Source organism: Carassius carassius, chromosome 9 (genome assembly GCF_963082965.1).
Source record: "Carassius carassius chromosome 9, fCarCar2.1, whole genome shotgun sequence".
Classification (NCBI taxonomy): domain Eukaryota; kingdom Metazoa; phylum Chordata; class Actinopteri; order Cypriniformes; family Cyprinidae; genus Carassius; species Carassius carassius.
The window spans coordinates 10,643,366-10,668,565 of record NC_081763.1 but is presented as its reverse complement, the minus strand read 5'-3'; the positions used below and the strand labels follow the sequence as shown (position 1 = coordinate 10,668,565).

Sequence of the window (25,200 nt, the reverse complement as noted above, 5' to 3'; positions counted from 1 at the left end):
AGGCGACGGAAAGTAAGGACTTCATGCAGACAAACAGAAAAGGACTGGTTAATATAGGGAGGATAATGACTAACAAGTGAAGACACCTGAGTGCAATTAACAGGAGTGCAATTACTGTGATGATGGGACAAGGCTAGTGGGAATTGTAGTGCCTACGGTGAGGTGCCTATGGGGAAGTGAGACCACTAGTGGACACCCAGGGAAACAGAGACCAGACAGTGTGACATGTGGTTTCATAAGACTTGAAATATAGAGTAGAGTCACATGGTGCATTTTAGAGGAGGATGACAAAGATTTGTAAGATTAAAAACATAAACTGGACTCTACATTAGAGGTGAGAACTGGAACAAATCTCAGGAAATATACTGCTTTTCAGTGCAGACAAACTCTTTAGTGTTGAAAAAGCAAACCAGATACTTTAAAGGGATACTCCACCTTAAAATGAAAATTTCGTCATTAATCACTTATCCCACATATCGTTCCAAACCCTTAAAAGCTCAGTTCATCTTCGGAACACTATTTAAGATATTTTGGATGAAAACCTGGAGACTTGAGACTGTCCCATAGACTGCCAAGTAAATAACAGTGTCAAGGTCCATAAAAGGTATGAAAAGTTGTCACCAGAAAACTCCATCTGCCATCAGACGTGCAATCTGGGTTATATGAAGCGATGGCCACAAGGATGCTCTATTTCTATGTGTATTTAGCTTTTTTATTTGAAATAAAACAGCGCATCCTTGTGGCGCAGATGACCAGAAGAGAACACAGCACGGTGATATGGAGTGACACAGAGGAGACCGTTGACAAAGGAATTATTGAATAAAGTCATTATTATTGTTTTCTTTGCTTACAAAAAGTGTTCCCGTCGCTTCATATATCCCAGATTGCACGTATGATGGCAGATGGAGTATTCTGACAACAACCTTTCATACATTTTATGGAACTTGAAACTTATTTACTTGGCAATCTATTGGACAGTCTCAAGCCTCCAGGTTTACCAAACCATTTAATCAAGCTTATACAAACAGTTTCATACACACAAACGCATGAGCGCACACCACAGGGCCTTAAATGAGATAACAGGAAGACGGTGTGTGCTGCTGGTACAGATAAAGATCTGGTCTACTGTGTGTGAGCTTGTGCATTGTTTGGGTGTGTGAATATGTGCGTTCTTCCGCAAATGTGGGTGTGTGTGAGAGAGAGAACTGTATGTTTATCTCTGTACATATTTATGTGACACCGAGCCACAAATAACCTCCTGCCACAGACCTTCTGAGACTGAAGATATTTGTCTCATATCCTCTCACAGACTGTACAGCTGTTACCCTGATGTGCATCTCAACTGACATTCTGCTGTCCATCACTTATGATTCAGGTATTGTGTGATCAGCAAGCACATTGTCACCATGTAACATTGCAAGTATAGTGTATATTGCAGTACAAAGTTTTAAAGAACTGCAAATATGTCTTCATTATTTATAACACTTTTGTAAAAAAAGTGAAATGGAAATGTTGTAAAAAAAGACCTGGTAGGTTCTTCAATACACAGTAAAAAATGGGGTGTTAATATTTCAGAATTATTTTAACCCAGATACAGTATTTTCAACATTTTGGGGAGTAAAGCTGCTCTATTAGTGGAGTTAAAAGTGAGTGTAAAAATCTGCAGAAACGTAGTGACAATTCAACTCTACAGCAGTGATGAATACCCACCACTCTGCTTTGCTTGTCAAACATGCTGCATTTCGGTGGAGGAAGATTGCGAAAGGAGCAAATAGGCCACTGATATTGCTAGGTGACTAACATCCTGTGTTGTCCACACCAAAACTGTATTTTTAAATTTTACATAATTATAAAAGTGTGATGATATTAGTTGAGGTCATATTACAAGTTATAGGAATCCGTATCGGTAACTGTGTTTCTTTATACATAAATTATGTTGCAATATTTTCACGAATGACGTTGGTCAGTATGATTTATGCATAAAATAACATTAACTCGGTCACTATAACAACAAAAGATTTAATACAGTTAATAGCTATTCTTAGCTAATGTATTTTTTAGCTTCCCAGGCAACGTTAATCTAGGTTTTTTTATATATACTGGTAATGTTAGCATGCTTCTGATAGTTAATGTTGGTCTTATAAAACGATAACTTAGATCACTGATTGCATGATGTTTGTTTAAAATGGCTTAACAATTTTAACGGGTTACTGTTCGAACTAAAATAGCTAATGTGCTAGCTAACTTTGGCACAGTTATTTAGTAGCTAATGGGACACCATGCCTTTAACTAGCATGTTAATTTGCTGCAGAAAATAGCCTAATGTTATATTCAATCAGCACAACTTTGTCTTCTTCAGCCGCCCTTTGTAATTGCAGTGTAACATCTAAGTAATGCATAGTGCATGAGAGAAATGAATAGGTAACTCTTAGTTGAACCAGCCCTAAATTATGATTTTGAATATATATTTTCTTTGTTAACAGGGGCAAAATGCTGTTGAGTGTTCAATTCGGGAAAGAGCAGAAATACGTCAAGCTGTCTGAGCTGACATTCGATGCTTTCTTGAAAGAAGGTGGGTACATTAGGTTAAAGCTATAGTCTCTACATGACGCAATGACAAAATTATACAGCTTTAACCTATTATGTTATGATGTCTAGTTAGGTCAATAATCATTTCTGTTGTGCTTTATATTTTCAGTTACATAAAATCAGCTGCAGATACCATGGTGACCAATAGTTTGAGGGTTCAAATGAGGATTCAAAGTCTGTCTCAATGTAGATTCAAATTCTCGATATGATCCCAGCAGAGAAATAAGGTTCTTATCTAGCAAAACGGTCGGTCGATTTCAAAATAAAAATACCACAATTGCACGTGTTGTAGAATCTCAAGATGTGCCACATGTGCCGCCATGACGTCGGAAAGGTCCAATTTTGGTTAAAAAGTATATTATTTTTATTTTGAAAACAGCCGATCGTTTCTCTATATAAGACTCTTATTTGTCTGCAGGGATTGTCGAGTCTTTGAAGCTACATTAACATTTGACCCTTCATTTGAACGCTCAAACCATTGGTCACCATGGAAGTTCATTATATGGAGAAAAATCCTGGAATGTTTTCCTCAAAAACCTTAATTTATTTTCGCCTGAAGAAAGAAAGACATGAACATCGTGGATGACATGGGGGTGAGTAAATTATCAGCAAAAACATTTTTCAAAGTGAACTAATTCTTTAACAGTTGTTTAAAATATATCTCCCATCACCTCAATCTTGTGATCTAATCTATTGTCAGAAGTTAGTCACCAAAACAATTCTGTTGAATGTGTTTTGTTGTAGGTTGAAACCAGTGTGCAGCAGCATCTAGATCACCCAAAGCAGTAAGCCCTACTTTCTCGCCCAGGGATCCACACAGAGCACCATTCACTCCTACTTCATTGTGTTTGACGAGCATGCACTTCCATGCAAGGCAACAGGTTCAGTTGGAGCTTTTGACAAACTCTTTAAAGCCCATTACGTCTTTGGTACGTCATACAGTTCTTCATTCCCTCCATATGATATACAAAGGTCATATGGAGAGAATGACACAACTTTCCTTGTCGTGCCATATTGCTTTCTCTGGTAAACATTTTTATGTTATACATGTTTCTGTCAGAGACAAGGCAATGGGTTTGCAATGTAAATTCAATGACATTGAAATGCTTTTTTTTTTTACAATAAATTGTGAGTTCTGTGGTGTTATTGTGCTTGTTTTTATTTGGATAGTAGTTGATAGTTCTACGTAATTCAGTAACACTGCATCTTATGATATATATATATATATATATATATATATATATATATATATATATATATATATATATATATATATATATATATATATATATATATATATATATATATATATATATATATATATATATATATATATATTATATATTTTTTTTTTAAACACTGTGGAAAAATGAAAAGTAAATATAACACATAAAGTATAATTTTTTAAAAGTGAAATTGTACATAAATTAACTCTATACTGTGTAATTATATTACTCTTAACAGTGTGATTACACTACAGTGTTAAATAGTTTTACACATTTCATTGTTATTTTTTACACAATATTGAGTAAATTAACTCTAATAACTTGACACTGACCAAAGAGTACATTTTACACTGATTTCTAGTGGGACCAAATGTTATCTGAAACAGAGTCAAATTCAACTCTTTAGGAGTTAAATGAACACTTCTGTTTTTACTGTGTAGGTAGCAGAGGCTTCCAGGATTGAGAAGCTGGGAGCGGGGCAGTCAGGGTGGGCTTGGTGGAAGTCGTTGAGGAGGATTAGGTCCAGTATGTCATCGGTCTGCCCATGATCTCTCCTCAGGACCATACCCCTCCCTGTCTATGAGGTACTGAAGCCGGCCATCTCTCCACAAGGAGTCGAGGATCTCTTTGACTCTGTAGATGGTTTCGTTGGAGATGACTGCGGGTGGAAGGGGTACCTCGTGCTCTGTGGAGGGAGGGAGGATTCATTTGCAGGGTTTGGAGAACTGGTCAAAGACTTTTAGGATGGTTGTGAATCCATTCAAAGGAGGGAGGTTGGTGGCGAAGTCCACCCCCAGGTGGGACTAGGGCCAGCGAGGGATGGTTAATGGGACCAGTTTATCCTCTGGCAGACGCTGTGGTGTGGTGGATATGGCACAGACCAAACATCCCTTGATGTATCGGGTGACATCTTGGGCCATGTTGGGCCACCAGTAGTGGTTTTGGAGGAGCGAGAGGGTTCGGTAGCTGCCTAGGTGCCTGGATCCTGGAGAGGTGTGGACAGCCCAGAAGAGCCAGATGCAGGGTGGATGGGGATGTAACTTTTACCTTCTGGACCTCCCAGTGGAGCAGGTTCCGTGAGAGTGGCAGCATGGATTTGGTTGTCGAGTTCCCACTGGACGGGAGACATGAAGATTGAAGGTGGTAGGATGGACTCTGGTTCCTCTGGGGTTGGATAAGGCTGGTGTAGGCAGGAAAGTTTGTCCACTTTGACCTTCTTACTCACCGGACAGTGAGTAACTACAAAGTGGAAGCGGGTAAAGAATAAAGATAGTTTCCATGAGAAGTACGCACATGGATTGAGTACTGGGGTCCACCCTTCCATTGGGACAGAATGGCACCCACTCCCAGGGTCGCCGCATCCACCTCGACCACGAAGCGTAGACTGGGGTCTGGGTGTGCAAGAGCCATGGCCTGGTGTGCCTGTGGGGTCCAGGTGAGGGTTTTGGCTTTACGTTGGTGGAGAGAGGTGCCACCTTCTGGCTGTAGTGGGCAATAATTTTCAAACCCTAGGAACCTCTGCATCTCTTTGACCATAGAGGGTTGTGACCAATTCCTAAACCGCATCCACCTCCTTCTGGTTCATTTGTATTCCTGCAGGGGTGAAAGTGTAAGCTGTTAGGTGTTGAGAGATGAGTTGCCTTTTACAGGAAGCTTTTAAACCCCATGGTATCCTCGTAGATGGACATCTGTTGACATAGGATGGGGTTCAGGCCTCAGTGGAAGGCCGAGAGCAGAGCAACCTCATTCCAGCCGCTGCTGGCAGCAAGGGTGTGGAATCGAAGAGTGTATTCGTGGATTGATAAATCTGCTTGCCACAGTTGGAACAGTTCATCGTGCACGGTGATCTCCGTGGTCGACCAGCCGTATACCTCCCGGAAGTGTTGAACAAAGCTATCCAGCGTGTGAACCTGAGGGTTCTGTGAATTCCACATGGTTTCCACCTACTGCAAGGCTTTTCCAGACAGCAACGAGATGAATGCCACCTTCACACGTTCAGTCACAAAGGTGGGGTTGTAACTCTAAAAGAGGGAACATTGCAACAAAAACCCACTGCAGGAGACTGCCTCACCAAAGAAGGTCACTGGCCAGGCCATGGGATAGGCTGTTGGTGTGGTGGTGACAATCGGCGGGACGTGTGATTCAGATGAGGATGTTCTCTGAGGATCCATGTGAGTTTTGCTGAGTATACTGTTATCTGGGCTGGTCTGCTGTCATAACTGTTCAAGGAGGCAAACAGGCAGATTCAAACAAGAGGTAACTGAGGAGAAGCATCCAACATAGGAGAATCAAAACTGAAGTGATCAGTGGAAGCAGAGAAAACGTTGATGTTCGGTTGATGTTCTGGGAGCCTGTTGATCGATTTAATAAATAAACTTTGATTAGAATATTAATGCTGAATTTTCATTTGTTAATATTTCTTTTATTCCAAATGTTGAATGTCTGTTCATTTTAGGGACTTAAGTTAGCAAGCCTTGGAAAACGTGGAAATAACTGAGGAAGCATTTTATTTATAAACTAAAAACTTACTACTTAAGATAAACTGAAACTTTTTTATTAAACAACCTGCCAAGTTTCTCTCTCTACTCACTAGAAGTATAGTGTTTTATTCCTCTCTCTCTCTCTCTCTCTTTTTTTTTTTTTTACACATAATGAGAATTTCATTGAGAATTCAGGGACTTTTGGATGAGAGAGTTTCGTTCTGACTCACTGGTTCACATCAGTCCTGCCAGTGAATGGGTCTTCCATGAGCAGATCATGAAAGGTCAAAGGTCAGATCAAAAGGCAGGATTACTGAGCTAAACAGATTAGCCTAAAATTTTATTTTTATAGAAAGCTATGGGACAATTGACCTGTTGATTATGTGTGAGAGTGTGTTAGGATTACAAACAGAGGCAATATTTTTCTCTTGGTGCCTGAGGTAGGATCCCAAGTTGTTGCTTTGGATAAAATCATATTCAATGGTATTTTCTGTTAAACGTGAATCGCTTTTTTCCCTTCAACTAAATACTTACCAGAACAATTTAACTTCATCATGACCTTTGACCTTGTCACCTTTTCAAAGTTAATCTTTGGAAAGGTTTGTATTGATGATGTCAGATGTGGCTGTCATGACGATGTGAGCACACACGCACAGACACTCCCAATGCATCAGTGGTAACATGTACAGCTGACATGTTTTGCACAAATTAATCTTTAGCTAGCTCTGTTGGGATTTTTTTCTGTCTCAAAATTTTTAGCGAAAAGGAAATGAAAGTTCTGTATTCTGTGTGATATACAGATTGCATGACTGTAAATAGGTCTTATTGGCTATTTATGCTGCAAAGCATGTGCTATTTTGTTCTCACCCTCGTGTGGAAGTGTAGTGCATTTAGTGCACTGCTTTGGTGCTTTTATTTTTCCAAGGTTCTCAGTATATAAGTCATAGTTTTGTAAATTTCTATAGTGATGAATGAAATTTTCCAAAAGAGGAAAGATATTAAGAAACTGATTGTTGTTTAGAAAAGACAAAATGTTGCGTTTGCCATAGCTACATCAGCTTTTGACATTATTTTGTTTTTTATAATGAATTCTAATGCTTCTGTCTGTTATTTCATAGTATCGATGACTTTATTATAATTTAAAAATGTGAAAAATATTGACTGTTTAGATGGTTTTTTTTATTATTATTATTTTACTTCCACATCCTCCAGGCCTGTAACTGATTGTTTTTTTATATTTCAGGAAGCTTTTATAAACCACTAAAGGTATTTGAAGCTATATTATTGCAGTACTCCTATGGAGACCCTGAGATTGCATAATGGTCTCATATCGCCATAGTTTCCAAACATCTTGAAGGCTTTCCTGTTTATTTACAACAAAGCAAAGGGGACATGTTGTCCACCAAGAACTCCTCCTCTCTCTTCATGCCTCTGTATCTCTGTCTGCCTTGGTTTTGCTCTTCTCATTTGTTCTTGAACAATAGATCTTAAAGCTTTTGTGTGGAATGTATCTGCTTTCAGAAGCATGGTCAGAATTTAACAGGAATGTTTGAGGGAAAACAGTAACTGTGCATTCTGTCATCACGGTCAAGCGGGGAGAAAATATGACATTAACTGTTCGAAACATTTTAGTGACTCATGTTGGTGTAATTAAAACATATTCACACACACAGTCACACACACACACACACACACACACACACACACACACACACACACACACACACACACACACACACACACACACACACACACACACACACACACACACACACACAAGGCAAACATGAGGTGCTGAGTGGAGTAGATTAGGCTGCGATAAATCACATCTGCTCTGTGTGAAACCGATGATACAGAAATACTCCATAAACTCCAGCATGCCAAAAAACACACATGTGAAACACCGAAAGAGACAGAGATAAACAGACATAAACAGACACTAATGTCACATGTGTAGAAGAAGAGTACAAGGAGGCACTTGAGCTTTGGCTAAATCTTTAATACCATGTGCTTGAGTACATATAGTTTACAATCACAGCTATAGAAAATAAACACTTTTAATACTTTCTCTTAAACCAGAGACAGCTATAAGAAAGCCTTTTTGTTTTTTGTTAGGTTGGGCATGCTCATGATCAACCTGAGACTGCCTTTAGCTCAGCACATAAATAGTTTTAATGTTTTAGATGACACATAACAACATTCGCAATTTTAACATGATGCAAGTTAAGGAGATATATTTTTTAAAAACTTTAATTTTAAATGTCTTAAAAATTATAAAGTTTGCAAAAATCCAAAAACAGCACTACTTATATTCAAAAATGTGCCCCATTCACTAAGTCAGTATACTTCTCATTCAACATACGGTGTATTTTACATAAGATCGTGCGATTGAGCAGTATGTTATTAGTGTGAATCAAATAATACCATTCTAATTTTTATATCAGCCTATATATAGTACATGCAGCCTCTCAGTAATTTTAATTTGTTCCTTCCCAAAATATTTCTAACATTTGTAGAATCAGTCTTTGCCTTCCATTTCTTCACACAGTAATTTATGAAACCTTACTGATGGCATGTGATTTATTTGTGAAAATGTTCCTAATCAGACTTTGTGCACAGATACCAGCATACACAGTTAGTGAATGGGGCTGCCAGTGTCTGTCAAGCTGAATTAACTGCAAAAACTTGAGAAGAATACATTCAATGCAGCGGGATATGTGAGACACTGTGGCAAAAACAGTCATTTCGACTAATGCCTTGTTTGCTTTCCTCTTTGCACTGAGGAAATGAGAATTTTTTTGGCCTTATCATACATTCTTTTAAAGCAACACTTCCATCTGTTGGTGAGAATTTCACAGTACAACAGTTTCAACTTAAAGTCCTTCTGAAGCTCCAATGAGTCTTTCACCCCCTTTTCATTATGAGCATTCAAAACATTCATCTGTCTTTAGACCATTGCTCATAAAGTTTATATAAAGCAAAGATCTGAACTACATTCACTGTGATCCACTGATTGTGCTTAGCTCTGATCGTCCACCTCTCGTTCCTTCTTTGAGCCTGTAGGTCCCCTCATGTTTTTATTTTTTATTCTTGTATTATTATTTGTTATTTTTTTCTTTATTTAAAAAGCACCAAACTAACAGTCATTGAGTCCTTGGTCATTATGTTCCAGAATGTGCAATCTTTGTGCATCCTTTCGGCTCTGATTAGTCTGTGACGACACATGGCATTGTGAAGTAGCCGGATGGATGAGGGAGGACCATACACCCCTGATCTGGGCCAGGGGTGTATGCAGGGGGTTCGTCTGAAGGGTTATTGGTCGGGCTGTCGATGGGGACGGGGTTTTGAGTTGCTGGCATGGTGGTGGGAGGATTAATAACGTAGCCTCCATTTACAGGAGCAAAATTCTCAGACTTTCCTGACGCACATGTGTGATCTTTGTCTATAGAGCTGTCAGGAAATTTGAACTGGGTGCAGGATTGCTCACAGCACATAATATAAGGTCCGCTGAAGTTCATGCCTGATTTTTCCTTGTGCATGCTTTCACTCACATAGGCGTGCATGTGGTTTGATCCACCTGACTGTGCCATTTTAACAGCCTCCTCACTGTGTGACAAACACGGCTCCGAAGAGACACTGTAACACAGTTAAGTGTTAAAGAAAAACATTGTCAGACATAAAGACATTGTCACCCATTTTAATAATGTGACTTACAATAAGTCTGAGCGTTTGAAAAGGAAAGAGGCACTGGTGGAATTATGCAAAATGTTTCATTTCCTTTTTAGAGAGTTTTGCTATTATTAACTAAAACTTAAATCAAAACTAAAACTATTAAACACACATTTTCAGTAATAGTGCCGGAATCTACTGTACTGTAGTAATCTAAGTACTGAAATGACTAAATCTAAAACTGAAATAAAAATATTTAACGTATAAAGAAGTATTAACAGTCAATAATAAAGCTTTAGAATTTAAAAACTTACAATTAAACAAATAGACATAAAGATGACTAAAACTCAAACGACAACTAAAATTAAAACTGAAAATCTAAAAATAAAAGCTAATTTGAAATATTGATAATCATGGAGAAAATGCATATGTTTACGGCAAAATATTATAATTTGATTCATAGCTTACCTGCTTTTGCAGAGACTGATGTTGTCTGCAGCCAGTAGGACACAAATGGAGGTTGACTCTTTCTCGCTCTGGAGATTTGGCCATCCACTCTGAGACTTCTGAAGAAGAGAAAGATAGAAAAAAAATGTAATACTGTACATGTGACCAGGTGTAATTTGGAAGGGTGGATTACTAGTTATAAAACTTAGACCGTACTTAGAAGGCCATATTTGCCATCCTTAGCTGTTGTGTACCAGAAACAGTGAAATTAAATAATTAAAGCAAAGTAAAAAAAAAAAAAACCTATTTTACAAAAAAATTGAAATGAAAACAAATTGAAGATGCTATATTAATTATATTGTGCATCAAACTCCAGATTCACCTTAAACATTTACTGTTCCAAGATCAGTTAGTAAAGGCTCACCTTCACCATCCCCTCCAGCACTTTGCTCTTTATGGGCGATGGAATTGATCCCTTCCACAATGTGATCCGTCTATTATAGAATTACACACATGAATAAACAAACACAAATAAACCAAATGAACGACCGTTCCTGTAACAGTACCAGTGTAATGAGATGAAACTGATTTCAAGGGAATGAATAAATTGATTAAATTTATATATTGATTTTATTGTCTGACATTTTGGATGGATGCATAAAAGCATAAATGTAAGAGTATAGCGGGTTTTACCTGTGTAAGACTGGAAGGGTGTTGTACAAGATGATGAAAAACACAGCCACGAGCACAGGAGTCAAAATGTAGATTATAAAGCTGATGGGCGATGAAACTACACACACACAAAGAGGTTTTCTCATGCATCACATATCCAGTTATGTCCTGCGTGTATCAACTACTACAAAGATATTCCACAAAATGTTTCTGACATCTTTGTTATTTTAAAAAAAGCTATTTATGACTAATTTACACATGTATAAAGTTGAGTTCTTTCATGTAAAAAAGACAGAAAGGCACAGGACAAAGCACTTTTTATTTTAATTTTTTTATTTCTATCATAAAGTCCTGAAACACTCTGTAATTAATATGTATATTTGAATAGATGAATGAATGAATACTTTTCAATTTTAACAAACTGAATATATTAAAATGTTCATTAATTAATCCATTCATCCATTCAGATATGCAGAAAAGATATTGCTTATTGTTAGTTAATGCATTAAATGATGTTAACCAATGGAACCTTATGTAAGTGTCGCCAGACAAACAAACAAACAAACAAACAAGCAAACAGACATGCAGGGTGAATTTGCATGTACACACCAATTTTTAAGAGTCATCTCATTATATCTCAATGTAAACCCAAAATAAACAATTAACACAATCTACCCAAGTCCAATTTATATATCAATATTAATAATTTTCTTTTCTTTTCTTAAAAAAACTGAACTAATTGCTGCTGTAGTGATTCATTTCTCCTTTAATTATACAATTACAAAATGAACAATTCATTATTTAAAACACCATTTTTAAAGTGAGATTAATGTTCCAAAGCACATCTCAGTTATGAACTGGCAACTTACCCAAATCTCTCTAAAAGTAAATGAAATAAATCAACATTAAACTAGGATGTTACCCGGGTTAGTTTTGAACCCTGCTGGCTGCGACCATTCTGATGGCTGAACGTCATAAACATCATCAGGTACATGCAGTAATCTGATCTGGGCCTGGTATTCAGTTGAAGGATCTAGAAGCGCAGATGAAATATCAAAATAGTTTTGCCCCATAGGACGGATCTTGCTTTCTGAGGTCTACAAAGAGAAAGTGAAATCATGCATGCGATCAGTTACAGCTACAGTGAATCATTTAGTAAACGCAACACAGATGCAGAAAGATAACTTACGCACCTTGAAGGATGAGATTTTTATCTGGATGGAGTATTTAAAATGTTCGGACACAGCTGGTTCAGTCCAGTTCAGTATGAAAACACCATCTACTTCCTTCACATGGATCGGGCCAGGTTGTGAAAGTTTAACTTGAAGAGAAGACGAATGAACATTAGTGTTTTTCCTAAACTCAGATGGCAGACTCCACTAAATAACGTTTCAAAGAAGCTCACTGTGTTTTTCAGTATTGAACGTCCTAGTGTAGTACACTGGTCTCAGCTCCACTGTTAACATGTAAGGGTCAGAGGTATTTACAGAACACACAAACTCAGAAAGGTCAGCTTCGCGCGACTGAAGCTGTGGATCTTCGCAACAAGCTGAGAGTCTGAGGGACAGAAAGAGTTCTCAGTATACAGGATGTGACATTAGATCAACTGATAGTCGCACGAGCTTGCGATGGATGGAGAACTTACTCAGTGTTATCATTATTACTGCACCAGAGATGATAAGACATAAACTGATAATATTCTGTCTTCATTTGCCAGGTACACGTCACAGTTGTTTCTTTCATTATCACACACTGCAGGTTAAAGGCTCCATCTGTGAGAGGTCATGCACTTTATTAAAACAGATGTTTGCAGTATATCTAATTTAGACTATTAGCAAAAACAAACACAAAAATAATACCATTGTGAGTCTTCCAATACAGCAGGGGGCTCCAGTCACTCCAGAGTCCTACAGGGCCTCGCGCCCTCACTCTAGCTTGATAATGGTAACCCAAAAGTGACTCCTTGTCAATCATATACTCGGAAGCATTGATGTTATCCACAATCTGTTCCAGTAAAAGAGAACGAGAAAAATTCATTCACAAACAAAAAAAGTGTGTCGCGTACTCTCTGTGGAGGTACTTTTTTCGACTAAGTAATTACTCAGAGACTGTTTAAAAAGCATGTTCTACTGTGAATGTGTCTAGTATGAATGTAAACCGGGCTGTGTTTTACTTCCCTATGCACTTCCCAACAGGGGAATCCCCACTGCCATTTTGAAGTGTGTTCTACTTGGTTAAGTGGACGGGGCAAGTTCATATGGATAGATCCTCAGGCCCTGAATTTTGACCGAGAGAGTGAGTCTACTTCATATTTACACTTCAGGTATCTCCATATGCCACAATATAGCATGGTTGTGAAGTCGCCACTGATCGCACTGAATTTACTCAAACCCAAAACAGCGATATATGAATTATTTTTTAAGATTTAAAACTACCTACTGTATACACATACAAAATACTGCATCAAACAGATTAGTAGGGCAAAAATAAAATAAAAATAATAATAAAGATAAATGAACTCCATAATGGATTCCAAGTGATCAAGGGCTTAGGACGTTCCACTTCAGCCCCTGGCAAGGGTTTCATTAGTAGTGGGCACTTGTGCAACATAATCATAACATAATCACCCGAGTCAAAATTTGGCCTGGCATGTCCCAACACCCACAACTGCGGTCTTGACTACTTGTCTACTTACATGACATACTTCCTATATGGCCCAAGTGTTCAACTGGGTGTGAAGACAGCAAGTCTGTGTAGAACTTTTGATTATCCGATGGGAAACACTTAGAATTTATTGTTAAAATACAAGTAAAGTTTTTACAGAACTTTATTTACACAGTCTGTACATGTATTACTTTACACTTTAAAATAAAATTTCGAATTGTATGTTCAATAGTACAAATTACACCATGTAACTGAGTGATGAATGCCAGTTGCAAACTTTTTTTTTTTCATCTGGGTACTTTTTGCCTAATCTTTTATGAATACTGTGAGTTTTTCGTCTACTCTGTAGGAACAAAACCTTCTGACTGCCTATTCGTTCGTTCAAAACACTAATTCATTCAGGAAGTAAACATCGCTTTGTTGCACTGACCAATCGATTCTTATGTCTTTGCTAATATTGTCAACATTGCCTCAAAAGTGTAATTACTACTAAATACAAACACTTAGTTTATTGAACTGTTGTGTAAAAACTATTTCACATTTATCTATTAATTCTATTCATTTTTTTTACTTCCGGTTTAATATATTTAAGATATTTTAGTTTACAAAAACAGTCCGTCATGCTCCTTGACACTGCAAACTAGTATTTGTTTTCATATTAGTGTCATTTATTATGTAAACACTGGTTTGCAGCGCAAATTTCTAACAAGTCATTAGTAGCTAATCAGTCGGAAGTCTCAGGAAGTAACTTCCTCCCACTTTGGAAAACAAGGTGATACTTATATCAGTAACACATTGTGCGCCTATGTGAAAGCACATTCATCAGTAAACAAACAATGTTAAGTTTCATGAAAAATACATATAAACGTGCTCAGCATTTCCCCATGTAAATATCCAAATCTTGAGAGTGGATCTGTCTCCAGTTTCATAACTCTAGCATCACTCTTTCATGTGGAGGCTTTATCTTAGGTGGGAATCGTGTGAAGTTTGAGGTTATGCTGACGTGTCCGTACATTGGCAGATTGTGGTGTTGATATTATGGTGAAACAGAGATGCAACAGCACAGTTGTAGACAGGATATCCACAACATATCCTATCAGATGATATTTTGAGTGTGTCAGAACTTTTGGAACCTATACTGACATTTTATTAATTTAAAACAATTATTCCATTTCAAATATAAATATATACAATAGGATACACTATCGTTCAAAAGTTCAGAGCCGGCAAGATTCAGATTCTCTTTTTTAATTATTATAATTTTTTATTGAAAATAGAGTAAAACAGTAATATTGTGAAATATTATTACTAAAAATATTAATATCACATGATCATTCTGAAATCATTCTAATATGCTGATTTGGTGGAATATTTTTGTGGAAATCGTGACTTTTTTTTTTCAAGATTCTTTAATGAATGGTGTGTGGGTGGGTGTGTGTAGTTTGACTTTTTATGTAGTTATATATAAAATATTATAGCATATATTTTATATATTAATCAGCACAATTAGTGTGAAACATTTAATTGAATTAAAATGTGTTAAATTATCTAAACATAAGGGTGCATGTTAGTACCTAAACAATATATCAAATTACTATTATGCATTTGTGGTAGATACTTTTGTTTTTCTGACAGTGTACTGTGTGTGTTTGTGTGTACTCACAGTCCAGTTATCGATACATTTATCGAAACTGTCTTTGCGATACTGAAGCTGGTACACAAGAGTTCCTGTGATTTTTGAGGATGCAGGATACGGGCTTCTCCAGGACAGCAGATGACCTCCGTTATCAGTCACCGTCTCCATCAAGTCAATTGGGGCCCTAACTTTTCCTGATATCACAGAAATGCTATGGTGAAAGGCTTTCCATGCCAGAGATGCTTTAGAAGTTAAATGCACATGCACAAACACACACTCACCTTCGTCTGCAATTCTGAGAGTGGTGCCTTTGGGTACACAGGGCACTTTGAAGTAGAGAACGTGATCTGCTCCTATAGCAAACCTGTCAGTGTTATAGCGACACATGTGAGAGATCTTCCCACTGGATAAAAGCACACCGGATCTATTTGAGACGCAAGGTGTTTCATCTCTACAGACAGGGAGAGAGAGTTTAAAAAAGTTAATTTTCCATATTGTAGTCTTTCTTTCTTTCAGTGTTTGTTTGCATTTGTCTTTAGTTTTTTCCACTTACTCTAAAACTGCGTCCAAGTAGTCCCCATAGTACAATTTATGCATGTTTTCTGTATCTTGTGAATGAACACGCGGATCAACCTCCCATGTGCACTGCACATAGGTCATGTAGTCATTGTGGCACTGCAAGGAATCCATCACTGCAGATTCTGAAAAAAAAAAAAGAGTTCAAAGGTCAGTATTAAGTGTAATGACATCTGTCATGACATGACGGTTCATTCAGTTATGGGTTGCACTCTCTTTTGCCCTCAAAACCACGACAGAGGTGAGACCCTTGTGTTTACGATGTGTGTGTTCACTTCTGTATGTGTGCACATGGATGGGTTGAATGCAGAGCATTTATTTTTTACTTGTTTTTTTCACTTTTCACTTTCGCTACATTTATTTTACTTCAGCTGGTTGCCATGGCAAGATTGTTCATTTTAATTAAGTTAACTTGATGTACTAAAATTACTATAAAATTTATAAAAATGAATTTATGATGAAGCTACAGGGCCTTGCGAAAGTATTCATACTCCTTCATTTTCTTCACGTTTTTTTGCTGCCCTATGTTAAACTGCTTAAATTACTTTTTCTCCCACATCAGTCTGCACTCCATGCACGTTTTCTTTTTTTTTTTTTACATTTTTGCAAATTTATTAAAAATAAAAACTAAAATGATTCCATTGCATAAGTATTCATACTTATGTTATAAGTATTCATGACAGTTATCTAGGACAGTTGAAATTTAGCTCTGGAGCATTCATAACTTTTTTTTTTCAATGCTGTCTTTTCTCTCTCTCTCTCTCCCCAGACATTTGGCCACAAACAGGAACTTCGAGTGACTTACTAGTCTGACAAAGCTCTAGGTGATGTAAGTTTTGTATTGCTAAACCTAAAGGGTTTTTTTTTATTATTAATATTTTTAGATTCTGCAAGGCTCTCGAGATTAGAGAACTTCTAAAATCAGACCTTCAGAGCTGGTTTATACTGGCCAGTCAAAATCACATCCTGAATTATAAGTGTCTGCAAAGGAAAATCTGTATTGATGTTTAGATTGGTCCAAGATAAGGATTCATGTCGGATGCGATAATAACATTTATATGTATGAGTCCAGAGTGGTAGTAGAGGCCACTTGAAGATTAGAGAAACCACTGATAAGGGTCTATCTGGTGGACACAGCCCTGAACTTAAAAGGTTAAAAAATAAAAAATAAATTGAGTGCAATAATGTCTGAGAGTGTTATCTTTCTCTCTCACCTTTCCCAGGCATGACTTCATGAAGAGGACACTGTTCATCACTGATGTCTCCCCTGACCAGCAGAGTAAATCCAACCATATGCAGAATCCACGTGGAGAACATTGTAGCTGAGATCCAAGATCACAAAGCCAGGCGCTTTTTACAGTAGGTGGTTCTGCCGGTTACTTTCAAGATATCTGGATATTCAGAAACCAGTGCTGATTATTAGAACCATTCAGTTTAAAGGTACAGTTCAACCTACCTCATGTCATCTGAGCAACATTTCACCCTTACTGACTTCAAAATAGCTTATCTTGTGTTCCTGTTTTAGGTGAGCTATCACTTTAAGAACAAATGTGACAACATACATCATGTTGTTATAAAGGCAAACACAGCCATATAGGTCTAAAAACACCCCACAGACATGCTTCTGAGAATTCTCATTGTTTTAAACAGAAAACTTACTTTCTTTTTCATCTCACGTGTGCGCTGACAAAAACAACACACACATGCGCTTTTTTCCACCCTCGTTAAAAAACATTTGTAACTGAAAGCATTTCCATGATGCAAACTAAGCAACCTTTAAAGGTGAAGTGTGTCTCAAGTAATCTGTGCCACCAAACAAAACTGTAAAAATAATGAGCGTTTTCAAACATGTTTCCTGAACGCTCTTCCCGTCTACCATTGGTCCGACAAACAGTTTGTTTCCCTTCAAACACTTTGGTTGTGTCTAGAGGTAGACGTGTTTTAACACAGAAAATTACACAAAAGTGAAAACTTTTGAAAGTTTGACAAAGCATCTAAAAATGAAAGAAACACACATTTGCACAATGTTGCATATATTATATTGCTTACTGTTTATGACAAAAGCATGGTGACCTCCAAATCCATTTTTCAATGAAGAATTCAAAATCCATCTTTTAATGAATGGAGCACTTCAGGAAACAGGTGCACATCTTAAAAAAATACAGTAGATCTCCATGCAGCAGGTTTCGTTCAATAGCGGTAGATAAAACCACACCACTGGGCTGAATCTGATCATGTACCCGTAACCCGCCAATAAAGCGATGCAGCGTAAAAACAGACGTAGTAGGCTACTGTACGTCGCAATACATTTCTCGCAAGTGCCAGGAAACGAAAGAAAGGGATTTCCCTAAGCTTAAAAGAGGTAGAGGGGCGTTGGGGGAAAGAGATGTGGTCACACAGAACACGTTCTGTTGGTTGACTTTAAAACCTTTTTAGTTTGTAAAAGTTAGTTCAGTTTCTTATGTTTTTATGTTGTTTTTAATTTTCCGCTTTCATTTAGAGGCGTACCGTGTACGGTATGTGTGCTATATTTAGCTGTGGTAAAGTACATGGGTGAACGTAGGTGAGTGAACTCACTGAAAGGGTGGAAAAACAACTAAAACAGGTTTTACCTCACTCCTTGTTCCTACAGTGACATAAACTGTGTTTTCCATATGAAGAACCTTGGTGGTCTTGACTGCATGCGCTGGTAGCTTGTTTTTGTGAAATGCATCTTTATTTTTAATTTTTTGTCTTTATTCTTGTGTTAAGCACAATACACTAAATTTAGTTATATTTATGCTTAAAAGCAACATTAGGTTTTATCTTTTTATCTTAAGTGTTTTATTATTTTAGATAAAAATGTTGAACATTTCCAGATAATCTTAGGGATTAAGATTGTAACTGTCTTTATTTATTTTATTTTTTTTGGTTTCTGATTATCGGATAATAATCTGGGTATCGATCAACATAGCATAGCAGGGTTTTTCTTTTCTTGGATTTTAAGATCCCAAACCAGACGTTTCCTAGTATAAATGTATCTATGATTGGTTCCCTTTTCCAGTTTTTAAAACTGTTTTCTGCTTTAAACATAAATTATTTAGATGTTCTTTGATCCATATAAAGATCAGAAAAAAGATTATTTATACAACACCCACAACATATTGTCTATTCATAGGTCCTTTTATCTCTTTGAATTGTCTGTTTTTTATTTTTTATTATTTCATTGACACACTTAAATTATAATAAATATTAGTGTATTATATTTTATATTTCATAAGAATACTGTTAATATAAGAAGCTCAAAACTGATTATTGTATTTCATACTCTTACTCATTTCATACCATATATATATTTTAACTTCAGTCAGTGACTATATATAATTTAAAGTCAACACTACAAAAAAACTCTGAAAACTCAGTCTATTATTGAGTTTCATACTCCTCTAAACATATATTTGTTTTACAAAGTCCTTACCTGTATTTCTGTCATCAAGAAAGGCTTGTAAATGTTCCATTCATCAGTGCTTAGATAAAAGAGTTGGTCTGTTACAGTCAACTTCAAATCAGTATGCTTGCCTAGTGCGTGTTTGAGGCTGTGCTCTCGTTACTGAAGTGCATATACACACATGAGATCATTTACTTGAAAAAACTCAAAGCCAAAAGTTCCTTTTTTTTCTTGGTTGGGTAAAAAAATGAGTTGCTGGGTCATCAGAAACAGTCTTTTCACAGGAACAGAGTTTACATGCGGCTAAATATGATCCAGAAACAGATGAAGTCTGGATCAATACATTATAATGACAGTATTCACATTTAAAGCATGAACACCAGACAAGGAGAGTCACAGCTCCCAGAAGCATGGAAGAACACATCTACACGTATTCACACCGACATACACAATTTCACACTTAAACACCCACACTGACTCGCTTACATGCTAAGAAACACCCTTGAACCACATTTGCAGACTCAAACGCTGTAACAAGCTTTTTAATAAAAAGCAGGATATATTGGAAGTGCCAGAAAATTCTCTCTCTTTCTCTTTCTCTTCCTCTTCCTCTTTCTGTCAGTGCTCCAAAACCAAAAATGCTCAAATCTCTAACGCTCAATGTGAGCAATGCTAGTTATTCTGTTCGCATTAGATTAGATTAGATTAGATTAGATTCAACTTTATTGTCACTGCACATGTAAGGTACAAGGCAACGAAATGCAGTTAGCATCTAACCAGAAGTGCAATAAGCAGTAAGTACAGAATATACAAGGTACATAATATGTACAATAACTATACAGATAAGTATTATGGACATAATTTACAGATTTTAAATACTATAAGCATGATATACAGGTAGGTGTGCTATGAACATACTATACAGATGGATTATGTAAAAGTGTATGTACACTATAGGCAGAACTATGAACATATGAACATAATTTACACTAGTGCAATGGACAGTACAGTGCATAGAAAATATTTTCAGTGTGCAAATGGATTACTCAGTGTTTCTGGATGAACAGACAGTAGTGCAAGTAATAACAAGTTTACTGTTTTTTGCTTGTTGTAAATAAATAAATAAAACAGTCAGATGCAGTGGTGAAGAAGGGGAGGAGTCTGTGTGTGTGGTGTGGGGTGGTGTCAGAGGGCAGAGTTCAGCAAGGAGACAGCTGTAGGGAAAAAGCTGTTCCTGAATCTTGTGGTCCTTGTCCGGAGGCTCCTGAAGCGTCTCCCGGAGGGCAGGAGGTTAAACAGTCTATGGTCAGGGTGAGAGGAGTCCTTAAGAATGCTGCGAGCTCGGCGTAGACAGCGTTTTCTGTCGATGTCCTCAATAGCAGGAAGTGGTGTCCCTGTGATGCGCTGGGCAGTTTTCACCACCCTCTGCAGTGCTTTTCGGTCAGCCACTGAGCAGTTCCCATACCAGACTGTGATGTAACTGGTCAGGATGCTCTCGATCGCACACCGGTAGAAGTTCACCAGGATGGCTGAAGACAGCTGGTTCTTCTTCAGTGTCCTGAGGAAGTAGAGGCGCTGGTGAGCCTTCTTGACCAGGCTGGAGGTGTGTGTAGTCCAGGACAGTTCCTCCGAGATGGTGGTTCCCAGGAACTTGAACCTGGAGACACGTTCAACAACCATTCCGTTAATGTGGATGGGGTAATGCGTGCCTCCTTTTTTCTTCCTGAAGTCCACAATGAGCTCCTTTGTCTGGTGTTAAGGAGCAGGTATTGTCAGCGCACCATGTGGCCAGGTGCTGTACCTCTTCCCTGTAGGCAGTTTCATCGTTGTTACAGATGAGGCCAATCACAGTGGTGTCGTCTGCAAACTTAATGATGGAGTTGGATCCATGCACAGGCTTGCAGTCGTGGGTGTAGAGGGAGTAAAGGAATGGGCTCAGCACACAGCCCTGTGGTACGCCGGTGTTGAGTGTGATGGTCGTGGAGTGGTTGTGGCCTGACCAAACATGCTGAGGCCTATTGGTCAGAAAGTCCATAATCCAGTTGCAGAGGGAGGTGTTAATGTCCAGGTCTCCAAGTTTTGTTGTCAGCTTGGAGGGAATGACGGTGTTAAATGCTGAACTGAAGTCAACAAACAACATCCGTACATATGTGTTGTTATTGTCCAAGTTTGTGAGTGCAGAGTGCAGCACTGTGCATACTGCATCCTCTGTGCTCCTATTTCTGCGGTAGGCAAATTGGTGTGGGTCCAGTGTGGGTGGGAGGCAGTCTTTGAGGTGTGCTAGGATCAGCCGCTCAAAGCACTTCATGATGATGGGTGTGAGTGCTAAGGGGCGATAGTCATTCAGGCACATTGGGGAGGAGTTTTTTGGTACTGGCACAATGGATGTGGACTTGAAACATGTTGGCACAGTTGCTTGGGTGAGGGTTAAGGGCAAATCAAGGCAACCTTGGGCCTACATAAAACTGGGTGGGCAAAGTGTAGCATATGAAAACTGCATATCAGATTGCCAGCAGAAAATACAGCACAAAGATTCAATACACAATGCTACTAAAGCATTGAAAACGTCCCTAGGTTACGAAAGTAACCCTAGTTCCTCGAAGGAACGAGACGCTGCGTCGAGCGCTTTTGGGGAACGCCTTTGGCAAGAACTACTCTGAATATTGTGTGCAATCACTCCAACGGAAGAGCGTGACGTCACAGGCGGGGTGACGTAGCGACCAGGAAGCTATAAAAGCACGTGCCACGCAGCTGGCTTCAGCTTCGAGTAGGGAAGCAAGCGCCGGCAGGGGTGCCAGGAGTATGGCTCTGCGACGCAGCGTCTCATTCCTTCGAGGAAGTAGGGTTACATTCGTAACCTAGGGACGTTCCTCTTCAGGAACTCGAGCTGCGTCGAGCGCTTTTGGGGAACGATGTGCCAACGCTGCCAGACTACCAAACCCCTGCCTAGTGTGTATCCGAAGAGCACAGCTAAGGCCAGAGGACAGAGGACAGACCCTTAGCCGTCTCTCGAGTTGCGAAGAGGTCCACCTGAGCTTTGCCAAATATCTGCCATATCTGCTTCACCACCTTGGGGTGAAGCATCCATTCCCCGGGCCTCGGCCCCTGTCTCGACAGCATGTCTGCACCCACATTCAATCTCCCAGGAATATACACTGCTCTTAACGAGAGGAGTTTGCCCTGGGACCACAGGAGGATCTGGTGTACCAGCTTGTATAAGGGGCGTGAACACAGACCTCCCTGGTGATTGATATAAGAGACCACCGATGTGTTGTCGGTGCACACTAACACATGACAGCCTCTCAGGTCTGGGAGGAAATATCTCAATGCTCGATATACTGCTAGCATTTCTAGACAATTGATGTGCCATGTCAGATGGCGACCGCTCCACAGACCACGGGCAGGGTGGCCACTCATGACCGCACCCCAACCGGTGAGGGACGCGTCTGTCGCTAGCGTTACAAGGCGACCAAGAGCTCCCAGCACCGAACCAAGGTTTCTTCCATATGTCTAAGGCACGAAGGCATCGCCGCGTGACCTTGATAGTTCGGAATGGATTTCCCCTTGGGGAAAACCCCTTGGTCTTGAGCCACCACTGTAGGGGCCTCATGTGCAGGAGGCCAAAAGGTATCACGTTGGACGCAGCTGCCATGAGCCCTAACAGTCTCTGAAACTGCTTGACAGTGAGTGACTGGCCTTCTCTGACTCTCTTGACTGAGGAAAGAATTGACTCGATCCGAGCAGGAGTCATACGTGCCTGCATCGTGGTTGAATCCCATACTAGGCCTAGATAGGTGGTTCTCTGAACTGGAGAAAGTACACTCTTCTTGGCGTTCAGTCTCAAACCCAGCTCCCCCATATGGGTGAGAACGACACCTCGATGTCGAACCACCATCTGCTCTGACTGAGCTAAAATCAACCAATCGTCGATATAATTCAGAATGCGGATGCCCTGCATACGGAGGGGTACCAGAGCCACATCTACACATTTCGTGAACGTGCGGGGTGAGAGTGCAAGGCCGAAGGGAAGTACTCGATATTGGTAGGCTTTGCCCCCAAAAGCGAACCTCAGAAACTTCCTGTGTTGTGGAAGGATGGATATGTGGAAGTATGCATCTTTGAGATCTATTGTGACAAACCAGTCCTCGGATCTGATTTGAGCTGCAACCTGTTTGCAGTGAGCATTTTGAACTTCAGTGACATTAAGTCAAAGTCAAAGCCAAAGTCACCTTTATTTATATAGCGCTTTAAACAAAATACATTGCGTCAAAGCAACTGAACAACATTCATTAGGAAAACAGTGTCAATAATGCAAAAATGATTGTTAAAGGCAGTTCATCATTGGATTCAGTTATGTCATCTCTGTTCAGTTAAATAGTGTCTGTGCATTTATTTGCAATCAAGTCAACGATATCGCTGTAGATGAAGTGTCCCTAACTAAGCAAGCCAGAGGTGACAGCGGCAAGGAACCGAAACTCCATCGGTGACAGAATGGAGAAAAAAACCTTGGGAGAAACCAGGCTCAGTTGGGGGGCCAGTTCTCCTCTGACCAGACGAAACCAGTATTTAAATTCCAGCCTGCAGCAAAGTCAGATTGTGCAGAAGAATCATCTGTTTCCTGTGGTCTTGTCCTAGTGGTCCTCTGAGACAAGGTCTTTACAGGGGATCTGTATCTGGGGCTCTAGTTGTCCTGCTCTCCGCTGTCTTTCAGGGATGTAGAGGTCCTTTCTAGGCGCTGATCCACCATCTGGTCTGGATACGTACTGGATCCGGGTGACTGCAGTGACCCTCTGATCTGGACACAGACTGGATCTGGTGGCTACGGTGACCTCGGAACAAGAGAGAAACAGACAAATATTAGCGTAGATGCCATTCTTCTAATGATGTAGCAAGTACATAGGGTGTTATGGGAAGTGTTTCCGGTTCCGGTTTACCTAATTAATGCAGCCTAAAAATCCTTTAACGGATTTGGATAATAAAAGCATATTAGTATGTTATTTGTATGCCAGGTTAAAGAGATGGGTCTTTAATCTAGATTTAAACTGCAAGAGTGTGTCTGCCTCCCGAACAATGTTAGGTAGGTTATTCCAGAGTTTAGGCGCCAAATAGGAAAAGGATCTGCCGCCCACAGTTGATTTTGATATTCTAGGTATTATAAAATTGCCTGAGTTTTGAGAACGTAGCGGACGTAGAGGATTATAATGTAAAAGGAGCTCATTCAAATACTGAGGTGCAAAACCATTCAGGGCTTTATAAGTAATAAGCAATATTTTAAAATCTATACGATGCTTGATAGGGAGCCAGTGCAGTGTTGACAGGACCGGGCTAATATGGTCATACTTCCTGGTTCTAGTAAGAACTCTTGCTGCTGCATTTTGGACTAGCTGTAGTTTGTTTACTAAGCGTGCAGAACAACCACCCAATAAAGCATTACAATAATCTAACCTTAAGGTCATAAATGCATGGATTAACATTTCTGCATTTGACATTGAGAGCATAGGCCGTAATTTAGATATATTTTTGAGATGGAAAAATGCAGTTTTACAAATGCTAGAAACGTGGCTTTCTAAGGAAAGATTGCGATCAAATAGCACACCTAGGTTCCTAACTGAGGACGAAGAATTGACAGAGCAACCATCAAGTCTTAGACAGTGTTCTAGGTTATTACAAGCAGAGTTTTTAGGTCCTATAATTAACACCTCTGTTTTTTCAGAATTTAGCAGTAAGAAATTACTCGTCATCCAGTTTTTTATATCGACTATGCAATCCATTAGTTTTTCAAATTGGTGTGTTTCACCGGGCTGCGAAGAAATA

At 39.0% G+C, this 25,200-nt stretch overlaps 1 pseudogene; it reads right to left on the bottom strand.

Annotated features, from left to right (window-relative positions):
- Nucleotides 1–9,456: 9,456 nt before the first annotated feature.
- On the bottom strand, nucleotides 9,457–19,760 carry LOC132148733 (interleukin-3 receptor class 2 subunit beta-like; annotated as a pseudogene).
- Nucleotides 19,761–25,200: the final 5,440 nt, after the last annotated feature.